The sequence below is a fragment of the Pongo pygmaeus genome, chromosome 5 (assembly GCF_028885625.2).
Source record: "Pongo pygmaeus isolate AG05252 chromosome 5, NHGRI_mPonPyg2-v2.0_pri, whole genome shotgun sequence".
In the NCBI taxonomy this organism is placed as follows: Eukaryota; Metazoa; Chordata; class Mammalia; order Primates; family Hominidae; genus Pongo; species Pongo pygmaeus.
In genome coordinates, this window is record NC_072378.2 from 110,097,439 (window position 1) to 110,112,848 (window position 15,410).

Sequence of the window (15,410 nt, forward strand, 5' to 3'; positions counted from 1 at the left end):
AGCTGCTTATTTTAAGATGTCACAAAAATAATTACATTAACAGTTAATAATTGCTTTATGGGTTATATAAAGAACATAAGAATTAAAAGTATTTTCTTACCTAATAAATGACAAGTGATTAATTGTTTACATTCATGGTCAATGAAATAATTTATGATCATTTAAAGGTGTTTCAGTATTTTTAAAATGACATTAATATTAACTAAAAAATTATATGTCATAGAAATATAATTTTCATTGTTGGATATTTGGGTTGGTTCCAAGTCTTTGCTATTGTGAATAGTGCCGCAATAAACATACGTCTGCATGTGTCTTTATAGCAGCATGATTTATAATCCTTTGGGTATATACCCAGTAATGGGATGCCTGGGTCAAATGGTATTTCTAGTTCTAGATCCCTGAGGAATCACCACATTGACTTCCACAATGGTTGAACTAGTTTACAGTCCCACCAACAGTGTAAAAGTGTTCCTATTTCTCCACATCCTCTCCAGCACCTGTTGTTTCCTGACTTTTTAATGATTGCCACTCTAACTGATGTGAGATGGTATCTCATTGTGGTTTTGATTTGCATTTCTCTAATAACAAGTGATGATGAGCTTCTTTTCATATATTTGTTGATGGCATAAATGTCTTCTTTTGAGAAGTGTCTGTTCATATCCTTCGCCCATTTTTTGATGGAGTTGTTTTTTTCTTGTAAATTTGTTGGAGTTCATTGTAGATTCTGGATATTAGCCCTTTGTCAGATGAGTAGATTGCAAAAATTTTCTCCCACTCTGTAGGTTCCCTGTTTACTCTGATGGTAGTTTCTTTTGCTGTGCAGAAGCTCTTCAGTTTCATTAGGTTCCATTTGTCAATTCTGGCTTTTGTTGCCATTGCTTTTGGTGTTTTAGACATGAAGTCCTCGCCCATGCCTATGTCCTGAATGGTATTGCCTAGGTTTTCTTCTAGGGTTTTTATGGTTTTAGGTCTAACATGTAAGTCTTTAATCCATCTTGAATTAATTTTTGTATAACGTGTAAGGAAGGGATCCAGTTTCAGCTTTCTACATATGGCTAGCCAGTTTTCCCAGCACCATTTATTAAATAGGGAATCCTTTCCCCATTTCTTGTTTCTGTCAGGTTTGTCAAAGATCAGATAGTTGTAGATATGTGGCATTATTTCTGAGGGCTCTGTTCTGTTCCATTGGTCTATATCTCTGTTTTGGTACCAAGTACCATGCTGTTTTGGTTACTGTAGCCTTGTAGTATAGTTTGAAGTCAGGTAGTGTGATGCCTCCAGCTTTGTTCTTTTGGCTTAGGATTGACTTGGCAATGCGGGCTCTTTTTTGGTTCCATATGAACTTTAAAGTAGTTTTTTCCAATTCTGTGAAGAAAGTCATTGGTAGCTCGATGGGGATGGCATTGAATCTATAAATTACCTTGGGCAGTATGGCCATTTTCACGATATTGTTTCTTCCTACCCATGAGCATGGAGTGTTCTTCCATTTGTTTGTATCCTCTTTTATTTCATTGAGCAGTGGTTTGTAGTTCTCCTTGAAGAGGTCCTTCACATCCCTTGTAAGTTGGATTCCTAGGTATTTTATTCTCTTTGAAGCAATTGTGAATGGGAGTTCACTCATGATTTGGCTCTCTGTTTGTCTGTTATTGGTATATAAGAATGCTTGTGATTTTTGCACATTGATTTTGTATCCTGAGACTTTGCTGAAGTTGCCTATCAGCTTAAGGAGATTTTGGGCTGAGACAATGGGGTTTTCTAGATACACAATCATGTCATCTGCAAACAGGGACAATTTGACTTCCTCTTTTCCTAATTGAATGCCCTTTATTCCCTTCTTCTGCCTGATTGCCCTGGCCAGAACTTCCAACACTATGTTGAATAGCAGTGGTGAGAGAGGGCATCCCTGTCTTGTGTCAGTTTTCAAAGGGAATGCATCCAGTTTTTGTCTATTCAGTATGATATTGGCTGTGGGTTTGTCATAGATAGCTCTTATTATTTTGAGACACGTCCCATCAATACCTAATTTATTGAGTTTTTAGCATGAAGGGTTGTTGAATTTTGTCAAAGGCCTTTTCTGCATCTATTGAGATAATCATGTGGTTTTTGTCTTTGGTTCTGTTTATATGCTGGATTAAGAAAATGTGGCACATATATACCATGGAATACTATGCAGCCATAAAAAATGATGAGTTCATGTCCTTTGTAGGGACATGGATGAAGCTGGAAACCATCATTCTCAGCAAACTATCACAAGGACAAAAAAACGAAACACCGCATGTTCTTACTCTTAGGTGGGAATTGAACAGTGAGAACACATGGACACAGGAAGGGGAACATCACACACCAGGGACTGTTGTGGGGTTGGGGGAGGGGGGAGGGATGGCATTAGGAGATATGCCTAATGCTAAATGATGAGTTAATGGGTACAGCACACCAACACAGCACATGTATACATATGTAACAAACCGGCACGTTGTGCACATGTACCCTAAAACTTAAAGTATAATAAAAAATATAATTTCAATTTTCACAATATAGTATTAAATACTTATTCAAACTAAAGGATTACATTATGTGACCTAAAGCAACAGGTTAAAATAAGTATTCTAATAAAAACAATTTCAATATTTCAAATATGTTAAGAATTTTGGGTAGGGCAAATACTTATTAAGAAATGTCCTCCCTTCTTAAGAATAGAAGCCACTTAATTTTGCACAATTGGCCAGTTAAATAATTTGAGTATGAGAATGTTTAAATAGAGCTTTGCTCTTCATAGAAATAATTTTCTTAATAAACTCCCATGCCAATGACAAAATACTTTATAATTGTGACAGATATTATTAAATATAAAAATTTAAAATTAGAATGCATGAAGAACTGCACATTAAAAATATATCTAATTTTTTTATTTAAAAAAATATATCTAATTTTAAAATCATATTTCAATTATACAAAACCATAGGTCTTTAAACAGTGATTTAATATAAAATATATTTGAAAGGTTATTGTTTAGAAGTATATCAGAAACAAAATTTTATAATTTACCTTTCCCTAAATCTATAATGCACATTATCTCAAACTGTTTCATTATTGTAAACTAAAAAACCGAAGTTAAAAATAACTTCACTTACCAGTGAAATAGAAGTTTGTGTTTCTTGTGCAAAACAACCTCAGACATATATAGAAATCATAAATTTCCCCTTTGTTGTGAGGAGCAAACTTTAAAACTACTCACTACTCATGAATCCCTAAAGGAGATTCATAGGAAAATGACAAAACCAATTTAGGTACTTAAAGGACTAAAGAACTATTCATCATGCTGAACATCTCCAGTTATTTGCTCTGAGGTACTCTGGCTCTTGGTTTAAGAAAAACTGCCCTAAGAAAAGTGCTATCTTTACCAAAAATAAATATATAAATAATTATGTCATCTGAGGCCAGGCGCGGTGGCTCACGCCTGTAATCCCAGTACTTTGGGAGGCCAAGGAGGGTGGCTCACGAGGTCAGGAGATCGAGATCATCCTGGCTAACACGGTGAAACCCCATCTCTACTAAAAATACAAAAAATTAGCCGGGCATGGTGGCGGGTGCCTGTAGTTCCAGCTACTTGGGAGGCTGAGGCAGGAGAATGGTGTGAACCCAGGAGGCGGAGCTTGCAGTGAGCCAAGATCATGCCACTGCACTCCAGCCTGGGCAACAGTGCGAGACTCCGTCTCAAAAAAAAAAAAAAAAAAAAAAAAATTATGTCACCTGAAGTCACAATAGCAAAGCATTAAATTTTGGTAGGCTACTAAAGTTGAAAATAACACATTGCTAAGCAAACTAAAGCAAAAGGAAATGAAGAAATAAGCTACATACTCAGCAATTCATAACACCGACATTTCTGATAGAGTCAAGAAAACTGTATGCTAATGAAATAATCAATAGTATTAGACACCTATAGAGTGGAAAGAAGACTCTAAATAGTCATCTTAGTAATAAAATCCACTAAATAGTAGTATTTTCTTACGTGATTCCATGTTACTCTCAAAGAAAATATGTACTTCCTTTAAATTAATATAACCACTACTGAAACTTACTTGAGAAATCATTATACAAGCATAATACTGCACCAAGGTTATTACTGTATTATTTTTCTTTTGAAACAAGGTCTTATTCTGTCACCCAAACTGGAATGCAGTGGCGTGATCACAACTCACTGCAGCTTCGACCTCCCTGGCTCAAGCAGTCCTCCCACCCTCAGTTTCCCAGGTAGCTGGGACTACAAGGTGTGCCAGCACACCTGGCTAATTTTTAAATTTTTTGAAGAGACGAGATTTTGCCATGTTGCCTGGGCTGGCCTCAAACTCCTGGGCTCAAGTAATCCTCCTGCCTTAGCCTTTCAAAGTGCTAGGATTATAGACATGAGTCACTGCACCCAACCACCAAGTTTATTTTTAGTGGTTTAAAAGATGTTAAAATTGAAGTTTGAGGCATCTAAACCACAAATGCAGAATTAAGCTACTTGAAAAACAAGATTGTGTTCTTCATATTGCAAGTATTTCTAAAAACGTATACCTATCAAATACATTGTACTTTATATGAAAAATGGCAGTACTGACACACTGCCATCCATTCATTCATCTAACCAACCATTTACTGAACATCAGTGAAGCAAGTACTGTGTGCCTAAAGACAAAGGGGTGAGCAAAACCAAACAATCCCCCGTGTATTTCCTAGAATCTAGTGTCTAATTACACTTATAAGTATAATGGAGTAAAAGTAGGGGACACTATAAAGGGGACCTGTTTCCTTAAGGAAGTAATATTTAAATTAAGAACAAAAGGATTATTAGCTAAGCTAGCTAAGCTGGGGAAACCAAAGCTTGTGCGTGTGTTTTCATTCTTAGAATGAAAGGTGGACAGGGAATAATAATGAGAGCAAGCCATCATGGGTGAAGTGCAATGAGAGACTCTAGGGTTAGCAGGGGATCAGATTAGGTAGGACCTTGAAGGTCATATTGACGATTTTCTATGTTGTCCTAATGGAAAACCCTTGAAGGGTTTTAAGCAAAGGAGTGCCAGGATCAGGAATGACTATTCATTCTAATTGCTCTATGGAGACTTGGGCAGTGGGGAATGGCAGAATAAATGCAGGTGGACCAGACAGATGAATAAAGTAGTTCAGAGACAGAGAAGGTAGTCACTTGGACTATGTGATAGTGATACAGAAGCATGTCAACTCAAGATATATCCTGGAGGTAGAAGGAAACAGGCTGATGATTGATTAGATCACCAGAAGGGGTGAAGCCCAAGTTCTTGGCTTAAGAAACTTTCTATAGTCAGCCAAAAACTGAAAATTATTTCTAAAGCAGATCAATTATATCAATATATGACTCCCTATCCACAAAGTCTATGGGATTAGGAAAAGATTTATAACTAACTCTAGTAATATGTACAATCAAGTAACTGGGCTCATGGAGAGAGTAATTTAATGGTATTTGGGACAGGGGTAGTGGGAGAATGATGAGTTTTAAAGCCAAAATTAATTGAGAAAGCAAGAGAACATTTAGTGGCTTTCCTTTTTTTTCCCCTTTCATTTTTTTCCTTACATTTCATTATTCTGTATGGTATATGCCCACTTTACCTATTTCAGCCCCAAGTTTAAATCTTAGATTTACTTAATCGCTTTGTTCCCCTACATCGTTGCCATTCTCTATGCCCTGTAACTTCAGTCCACCTGACTTCTAGACTAGAGAGCCAGGGTAAACACAATATTCCTGGCATTTCACCTTCCAATGCCCCACAATTCACATGAAATGTCATCTTCTTTCTGTAGGAGACAGCATGGAAGAGGAAGACTCTGTCTAAAAAAAAAAAAAAAAAAAAAAAAGGAAAGAAAGAAAGAAAAAAACAAAAAGAAAAGAATCTTAACCTGGAAGAGATATTAAAACACCAACTAATCCATATCCGATTTTTGTAGATTAGCAAACTTACCTGAAAAAGGTAAGAAACTTCTCTAAGTTCACAAAATTAGTGGCAGAGATGAGACTAGATTTTGTCTTCAGATTTTGCATCTATTGCTTGCTCTATGGTATTTTTGTCAGTATACATATTTTAATTTTTTATTTCAAGTTTCTGGGGTACATGGATAAGTGATTTGGTAGTGATTTCTGGGATTATGGTACATCCATCACCTGAGCAGTGTACACTGTACCCAGTATGTAGTCTTTTATCCCTCAGCCCCCTCCCACCCTCTTAATCTGTTACTGTTTTTTATTATTATTTTGTAGAGATGGGGTCTCCCTATCTTGCCTGCCCAGGCTGGTGTCGAACTCCTGAGCTCAAGCAATCCTCCTGCCTCAGCCTCCTATTACAGATGTGAGCCACTATACCCGGCCTTGTTACTGTTTTTAAGTCTATTTTGTATTCTTGACAAATTGGCCTCCCAAATTTCACAATACCCTAAAAGATTTTCAATGGTATTTTGAAGCTCCAAATAATGTTCCTCAATTCCCAGATGACTACTTCCTTCAATAAATATTTACAGATTACATATTATGGTTAAAATATAGAAAGTGAAAGGAATAGAAAAGAAGTAAAATAGCTTCACCATCCAGCAGCTTACAAAATAATCAGGAAGCAAAAATATGTAACAGAAAATGTAAAACAATAAAAATGAACATATAGCTCAGGTCTAAAGTAGACTAAGGTAAATTATTATGCATGTAGAGAGAATGAAATCAAAACAAGCTAGAGGTTAAAGGAAGACAGTAATTTAGACCTGTTCTGTCCAATAAATTAACCAGCTAGCCAAAAGTTGCTAAATTAAAACGAAGTAAATAATTTAAAAATCAGGTCCTCAGTCACACTAGCCACATTTCAAGTGCTCAATAGCCATACTGGACAGGGTAGTTACAGAACACTACCTTCAATGCAGAAAGTTGTACTGGACAGCACTGACGTCCACCACAACTAAAACGGCACAGAGAGAGGATATTTTAAGTCGAGAATAAGAGAGGAAAAATAAGGACACTTGCTTGAAAGGAAAACAGAAGCAGGAATAAAAGATTTTTTTAAAAAGCAATCAAATTGAAGATTTTGAACTTTGGTGGTCAACAAGGAACAAATAAGTCTTCTTAAAAAGGAGTAAAAGGGCTGGGCATGGTGGCTCACGCCTGTAATCACAGCACTTTGGGAGGCTGAGACGGGCAGATCACCTTACGTCAGGAGTTCGAGACCAGCCTGGCTAACATGGTAAAACCCCGTTTCTACTAAAAATACAAAAAATTAGCCAGGCTTGGTGGCACGAGCCTGTAATCCCAGCTACTTGGGAGGCTGAGGCAGGAGAATCACTTGAATCTGGGAGGCAAAGGTTGCAGTGAGCCAAGATCACACCATCGCACTCCAGCATGGACATCAAGAGTGAAACTCTGTCTCAAAATAAAAGAGTAAAAGAGGACAAACATTTGATCTTAAAAAGATTTTAATGTGTATTATGGAGTAAATGTGGAATGACTAGAGAGAGTAAACCACTGGGTCATACGGTATATATACACATACATACACACAGCTTTAGTAAATATTGTCAAATAGTTTTCAAAGTGCTTGAGCTAATTTATACTCCCATCAGCAACTTACGAGAGTTCCAGCTGTTTGACATTCTTGGTAACACTTGGTATTACACACCAGCAATTTGAGGTTCCAAGCAAAACTAACCACATTTCATTCTAAAGTTTCATCTAGTCTACTAAAATTTTTAATTTCCAAAACCTTTGGCCACAAATAATTATAATAAAATATTAAATGTATTACTCTTGACTGAATCCTTTCTAGGAAATAAACAAGGTGGAGACAAAAGCATCCTACATGTTATAAAAACAGTTATTGCCTACATTCTGTAACATAAGAATTCTATAAACTCAAGAATTCCAAGATTGGTCTAAACAACAGGATCAACAAAATGCACACTTACATTCATTCATCTCTCGCACAAGTTTAATAAAGTAATAGTAATTTTTAAATACTACTTTACATTTGTAGACATACATGAAATCACAATATTAATCACAATTTTGAGTGAACTTAAAAAACTTACAAAATCACCTCTATTATGTTTAATTTTTAGCTACATCCTCACCTTTCTACTGTTTCTTAACATCATAGATGAAAGAAAATAAACAAATATAGAAGTGGTAAGTATATTATTATCTTAGTTCTATTTCCCCACTGGACATGGAAATGCTATGCCAAATCAAATCAGTGAGAAAAATCAACTTACACCTTATTTGGGTGTCACAACCATCCCATTATATGCACATATTATTATATATTTTTGTCCTGTTTTTAGGAAAAAAAAACATATAAACTTTATTCAGGTATAAGTGAAGCACAACATACAGCATATGGCAGGCAGAATTCTAAGATGGCTGCATGATATCCAGTCCCTAGCACTATTCTTATGATTATATTACATGTTAAGAGAAGTTTTAAAGACATAATTATGGTCAATTATCAGCTGACCTTAAAATTGGGAGATTATATGGGTGGGCTTAACCTAATCATATGAGCCCTTTGAAAGTTGAGCTTTCTCCAGCTGACAACGGAGAAAGGAGGCAAAGATGTGAAGCATGAGGGAGATATGGCAGCTACTGCTGGCTTAAAGATGGAGGGAACCTGAAAGCAGTTCTAGGAGCTAGAAACCTTTTTCTGACATCCAGGGAGAAGACAGGAACCTGGAAACCAGGAACGATAATATTAAATCCAACAAAAACTTACTCTGGCTAACTACTCTCCTTAAGTTGGGATTCTGTTATTATTTCATATATGTCTGTATTATCAAAATTCTTCTAAACTTTCATTTTGTCTTCACAGTCCAACAGAAACAATTCACAATACATTGAAGAATTATATCCATCAGGAAAAATAGAATCTGCCTCTGTACTTATCAGATATTAAAAGAGAAGCTTAAGATTGTACAACTACCAGGAACTTGAATGAGCTTGTAAGCTGATTGTTCCCCAGAGCCAACAGAAAAGAACTGTAGCCATCAGTGCCATGATTTTGGACTTTTGAGTCCCTATGCAGAGAATCCAGCCAAGCCTACTCATACTTCTGACCTACAGGACTATAAGAGAATTACTAGAGATGTTTTAGCCTGCTAAATGTGTGGTAATTCCTTAAGCAGTGAAAGAAAACTAATGCATTGCACATACTGGTGTAAAATTTGATTAGGTTTAAAACAGTTTTAACATGGCTTAATACTGTGAAATCATCACAATCATCCCCCAAATTTTCTCCTTTGTAAGCCCTTCCTCCCCTCATGTTTCCAAGGACCACTGACCTTTCTGTCACCATAGATTAATTTGCTTGTTGAATTCTATATAAATGGATTCACAGAGTAGTAACTATTGTCTGCCTTATTTTGTTCAGCCTAATGATTGAGATGATTGAGATTCATCCATGTTGTTGCACTTGTTTATGGAAATTTGGGTAATATTCCAGTTTTGATTATTATAAATAAAGTAACTTATGAACATTTTATACAAGTCTCTATGTGGAAATGTTTTTGTTTTTCTTGGGTAAAAACTTAGCAGTGGAATGGTTGGGTTATATGTTTAGCTTTGTAAAAAACTACAAAATTGTTTCCCAAAGCAGTTTAACCATTTTACATTTCCACCAACAGAGTTCTAGGTGAAGATAGGGAGCCAGGAAATAATAATGGCAAAACAGTTTAACCAAATCTACTGTTCTGGTTTCTGTTCCAGTTTGACCTTATGGCAGATAAAAATAACTAGCTGTACAATGTAATGATAAACTGACATTTTGAGTCCAAAAAGAAAGTTTAAGACTGATTTAATAAGAGCTCTAATATTTAAAAGAAGCCATAGATTAAATCAATCTATGTTGATTTCTCACTGTATCCTCACCCAAACTTGGCATAGTCAACCTTTTTAATTTTAGTCAATCTACTGCATGTACAGTGGTATCTCATAATTTTAATTTGCATTTTTCTATCCTGCTTAAAGCTAACACAAGACTGGACACGGTGGCTCACATCTGTAATCCCACTTTGGGAGGCTGAGGTGGGAGGATCGCTTGAGCTCAGAAGTTCAAGACCAGCTTGGATAACATAGACCTGGTTTCTACAATGTGCTGCTACATTCCAGCTTGGGTGACACAAGACCCTGCCTCAAAAAAAAAAAAAAAAAAATGCCAACAATAGGAAAACTTGGATTTGTGTGTGTCTGGTAATTTGAGGTTTATGCTATAAGCCTGGATTTAAAAACACTCAATTAGAATGAATAGAATATTATAAAACATTTGATAAGAGGGACTGTGCTTGTATTTAAATGTGACAATAATATACATAAGTTTGTTTTAAGTAGGGAGAAGAAGAGTTGAGGATACATTTGGAGTGAAAAATTAGAGGGATTTCTTTGAGTTCCAAAAGTAAATTTCAGGAGAAGTTGTGAACTCTTTTCTATATCTGAAACATGTTAGAGGAAGTGAGGTTCTACAAATTATTTGAATGATGGCAAGGAAGATGGACTCACAGGCTGAGACTTAGGTCTCTTTTCTCTAAGTTTACTTTTTTCCAACATAATTTTCAATGTTTTTATTTTGTGGTCTATATACCTAATATAATACAATATCATATGGATTACAATGATGTGAATGAACACTCCTAAAGAACATTCTAAAGTATCTGACAATATCATATAGAAACACAGGACTTAAAAATAGCTTTTAATATCAAAATGGAAGAGGATGAAGCAAGTAATTTATTGATTTCCTTTAGAAAAGAATTCTAAAGGTAATACCTAAAATATATTAATACAGGCATGGTTTGAGCCAGGACAGTAACTGCATATTATAAAAAAGTACCTTAAGAGAAAGATATAAGTAGAAAGTTCCACAAAATTTCACTTGATTGAATTTCCATACAGAAGCAATGAGGATAAAAACTGTTCCCTAGACTTCACAATTTATCCATTATTACAAACATTTTAATAAACATGATTATAAAGATTATAAACTTTTCTGCTGATTAATAAAATTAGCTATCCTAACTATACACCTGAATATAATTACCTTTGATTGATATTTTACTTTATATAGGAACAAACAAACATACCACAGATTTGGAAATATTGCAACAGAGTCATTTGAAGATTTTAAATATTTTTCAGCCATGGTTTATAACTTTATTGTACTAAAAAAAAATCAGGGAATTTGGATAAAAATTGAAATGCAAAGACTAAAAGGATCCAAAGCCTGGATCTCATGTAAAGTTGTCCTTGGTAAAAGTCAGGCACACGTAAAAACTTCTGCTAAGAACATCCTAATGCCAAATAAGATATAAAAGGACATAATATGCTGAAAATATAAATAGGACAGCTAGTATTAATGAAATAGATACTTCTGAAAGAGACACCTACACAATGGATGACTTCCAGCTAGGGCATTCAAAAGTAATGAACCAGGTGCTCCTAATACCCTGAAATAATCAGACTCTTTACATATTTTCAGTTTTGTCTATGGAGTAAATCAATATAGATTTACTTAATCTATAGTTCTCCCTAAGTATCAGGGCTCTTACGAATTCAGTAACTCTTAAGCATTATTTTTGGCCTCGATATACCAATATACCATCACAATGTACACATAAGTATGCTTTTTATCTGCTATAAGCACAAACTGGAACAGAAACTAAAAAGGTAGATTTGGTCAAACTATTTTGCCATTATCATTTCCTGGCTTGGAATGAGATTAAGAGAGTTCTTTGAAAGCAAATCTAGGATCAATAGCTTAAAGTGATGAGAAGACATTTAATTTGAACAGAAAAAAAATCTTTTTATATTAGACATTTCCAATAAGGAAATTATTTGCCTCTAGAAGAGATTACAGGTTGGACTACATTATTTCTAAAGTGCCTTCTTGTTTACAATCTTACATAAAAGGAGAATCTTAGGGAATGAGGAACCCTCACATGAGCTTCTTTGACCCCAAGATAAAATAAGTGAATAATTCACTCAGGTGACTTGTCTGAGTCAATGTTAACTCCATAAGCATAGCAATTTTTTTTAAAAAAGATATGATTCATGTTGGAGTTAAGAGTGAAGATTAGAACCAGCTACTATTCTATTTAGAATGGATGTCTACTTTCTTCCCTATCTAGCTCAATCCAATTAATCCTTCAATGTCCTGAATGAATCCTTCCTTTGCCATGAAAATCTTAATATACCCAGTTCATGGTGAGTTAGTCCTTCCTCTGAATTCAGAGTTCTATTTTCTATGCTAGTAATTATTATTATTAACCAAATAGCCACTTACTGCATTGTGATCTTTCTTGAATTGTTTCTTACACTATTTCAGTTTTCCATGCTTAATATCTTATCTATTCAGTCATACCATAAGCTCCCTGAAGACAGGGATCATATCTTATATTTCTCTGTATGTCCCATAGCAACTAGCAGCATTTTGCGTTTTGACTATTCAGAATTAGTTGAATAAGAACAGAAAATTACAGATTACTTTAAAAACTGGGGAAGGCAAATTTGGTAGACGCAAGCACAGGAAAAGAAAAAAGAGCAAATAAGTAAAAATAATACACAGGTTAGTAGCTAGAGTCAACCCTGCATTTGGAAAAAACACAAAAATGAAAACAAAAAACAGTCTGTTGAGTTAAAGACAGTAAGGTTCTAGACCAAGCTCCATGCATATTTAAGGTGAGAACCATTGATACAGGGGATAACCGTGTGACACTGCCAGAATCTGAGAAAAGGAACATTATCACTGAAGTGAAGTGACATTACAATATTTTTTCCACACCTTTACTTTTATCTTTTGGCACCTGATACGGGTCTTCAAATAGCAACTCCAACTGGCACCAGATGGTACCTGTTGGAGCATAATGCCGGGCTATGGCCAGCAAACCAAATAAATATCACTATTCATGAGACACAGTTAGAAGTTGAGCATCCCTTATCTGAAATGCTTGGGACCAGAAGTGTTTCCAGTTTCAAAACTATCTGAATACTGCATACATGTAATGAGATCTCTTGGGGATAGGACCCAAGTTTAAACACGAAATTCATTTATGTTTCATATATACCTTATACACATGGCTTGAAGGTAATTTTATGTAACACTTTAAATAATTCTGTGCATTAAAGTGGTTTTAAGTACCTAGATGTGAAATTTTCCACTTGTGGTGTCATGTTGGTGCTCAAAATGTTTCGGATTTTGGAACATTTCAGATTTTGGATTAGGGATGCTCAACCTGTACCTAGGGAAGCATCTATTTCTTTAGCATAGCTCTAAAAGAACAATGGCTTCAGCAATTTTTCAACTCCTATTTAGTATTAAAATAACCTTTTACATTCAAAAATACCATCTTGAAAGTTTTATCTAGTTAGAATAAGTCTAATTTAAAAACAGAATATACACTTTCATCATACACAAAATTATATTAAAAATGTTATACTTGTTACATCACAGTAAAAAACAGTATAGTAAGAAAAACAGCTGATTTAAAATCAAGTGTCTAATGAAAACTATGAGCAAGGAAGAATAATATGTTAGCTAACTGCTGAACAGACTAAAAATAATGGGAAAACGAGATATAGGACTCTTTTAAGAGCACTTATAATTTACCACTGAAGAACTGATGAGGATTCGGGTTTTAGACTGTTGGTAGTTGGAAACAAGAGAAGAAAAATCATTAGATACGGAATAAGAAAGGTTTTGAGCCTAGGAGAGTGTGCTACCTTTAACAGAAATGAAAAAATTTAGAAGCTGGTTCCAAACCTATTGTAAAACCACCAATGTTTTCTAATCCTGTCCCTACACACTTAATTTTTAAATGCAGAAGATGCTTTCAAGACCATTCCACTTTTATTAGTATATAACTTTTGAAGCAGAAATGAGAAGTAGCTTTAAACTGACACCTGCTATCAGGAGTTGCTGTTGAGATACATTACTTCTTAATTTTATCTTGAAGATTTTAACGATTTTGCAGCCATAGCTTCCACTGCAACTTTACTCCAACAGCTATCATCAACAGTTGTTTTAACACGCTGATTTCTCCAACACTGTTTAAAATTGAGAACAAAAATAATATCCAACATTTATTATTCCTTGTTTCTCATACTCAAAGAACTTACCTTTTTCTTTGAATAATTAGAACAATGAAACATGAGGCCTAAGGAGTAATTTAAGCTTAGCCAATTACTTTTAATTATAATAGGAAATGAGAGGCTCAATATAGTAAAATCCTCATTAATCAATTCTACCAATTATGAATTTGAAATTATCTCGATGAAATAAATGCAATTCTTGCTTACCCAGAAGTCTGAAATATTTTTTCATTAAAAAAAAACTTTACCTATCGCTACTAAAGCCATATCTGACTGGAAAATCTTTAGCTGTTAAAACTAAGGCTCAATAAATCAGAAAGTCCTTTCAAGATGTCTTCCTCTGACTTCTAAGTTCAGAAGATAAAAAAGCAGTATTCTAAATTCATTAATTCAACAAATATTTTAAGTACCTTTTTACTTATGTTATAGTCTTTTACTCATGATGCACTGTTTAACTGTACTAAATAATGTATTACATTTTCTACCAACTAACCTCATTTTACTCATTATCACCATCTTATTTAGAAGAAAACATGTTCTTAGGAGGGAGGAACTAACTAGTCTAAAGTTTCATTTAACTAGCAATGAAACTCATCCAAAAACCTACCAACTGTTGGATAAATTTGGCTATCCCTCTTTCTTCCACATACTGATCCCCTGAATAAGCTCATTATACTCACATGAGCCTCTTAGATAGCAGTGGACCATTCTTCAGTCAAGAGTACCTTATTTTACCAGATTAAACTTGTCCAGATATTTTTACATGGTCAAGATATGTGAGACCTCATTTATCGCACTGTATTATGTTTTCCCTGAAGAAAACTGATAGTATATGTTGCTTTCTATAGCTTTTTTAAAAAACTAAATAGGAATCACCCACTCCTTGCCATTCAGCAAAAAACTGGGGAGAAATTATACCTTTTACAATGAATTATTACAATGATGTTTACATTCCAGATTTCTCACTTACTATGATGAACTATATTACTTTGTACTTTATGAACAAGCTACATGACAGGAAGAACCAAGGCCCAGCCTTAACCTGACCTCTATGAAAGGACCACAATTTCAGCAAAAACCTAATCCCTATAGAAAGCATTCAAATAATATGATTACCCACATATGCAAATAAAGAAAAGAGGTCTAACACAAAACAAAATGGAGGACTTTGTTATCACCAAATGAGTTTAATAAATCTAAAGTTTATTATTAAGCAATTTTGAAAGAGTACAAGTCATAAAATTCAGAATTCTATCTGTATCACTGATATATCTGAAGTATAAACTGGGCA

The 15,410-nt window shown here is 34.7% G+C and overlaps 1 protein-coding gene across 11 annotated transcripts in view; it reads right to left on the minus strand.

Annotated features, from left to right (window-relative positions):
- WASF1 (WASP family member 1) overlaps window positions 1–15,410 on the minus strand; it is a 78,863-nt gene that overhangs the window by 43,794 nt on the left and 19,659 nt on the right. For 5 of the 11 annotated variants that reach the window (XM_054490463.2, XM_054490470.1, XM_054490466.1 and 2 more), the window contains one exon: window positions 13,931–14,074. The exons of the other annotated variants lie outside the window; for them this stretch is intronic. The gene's annotated coding sequence lies outside the window, so the exon portion shown is untranslated. The remainder of the gene's footprint in view (window positions 1–13,930; window positions 14,075–15,410) is intronic. 11 annotated transcript variants of the gene reach the window in all.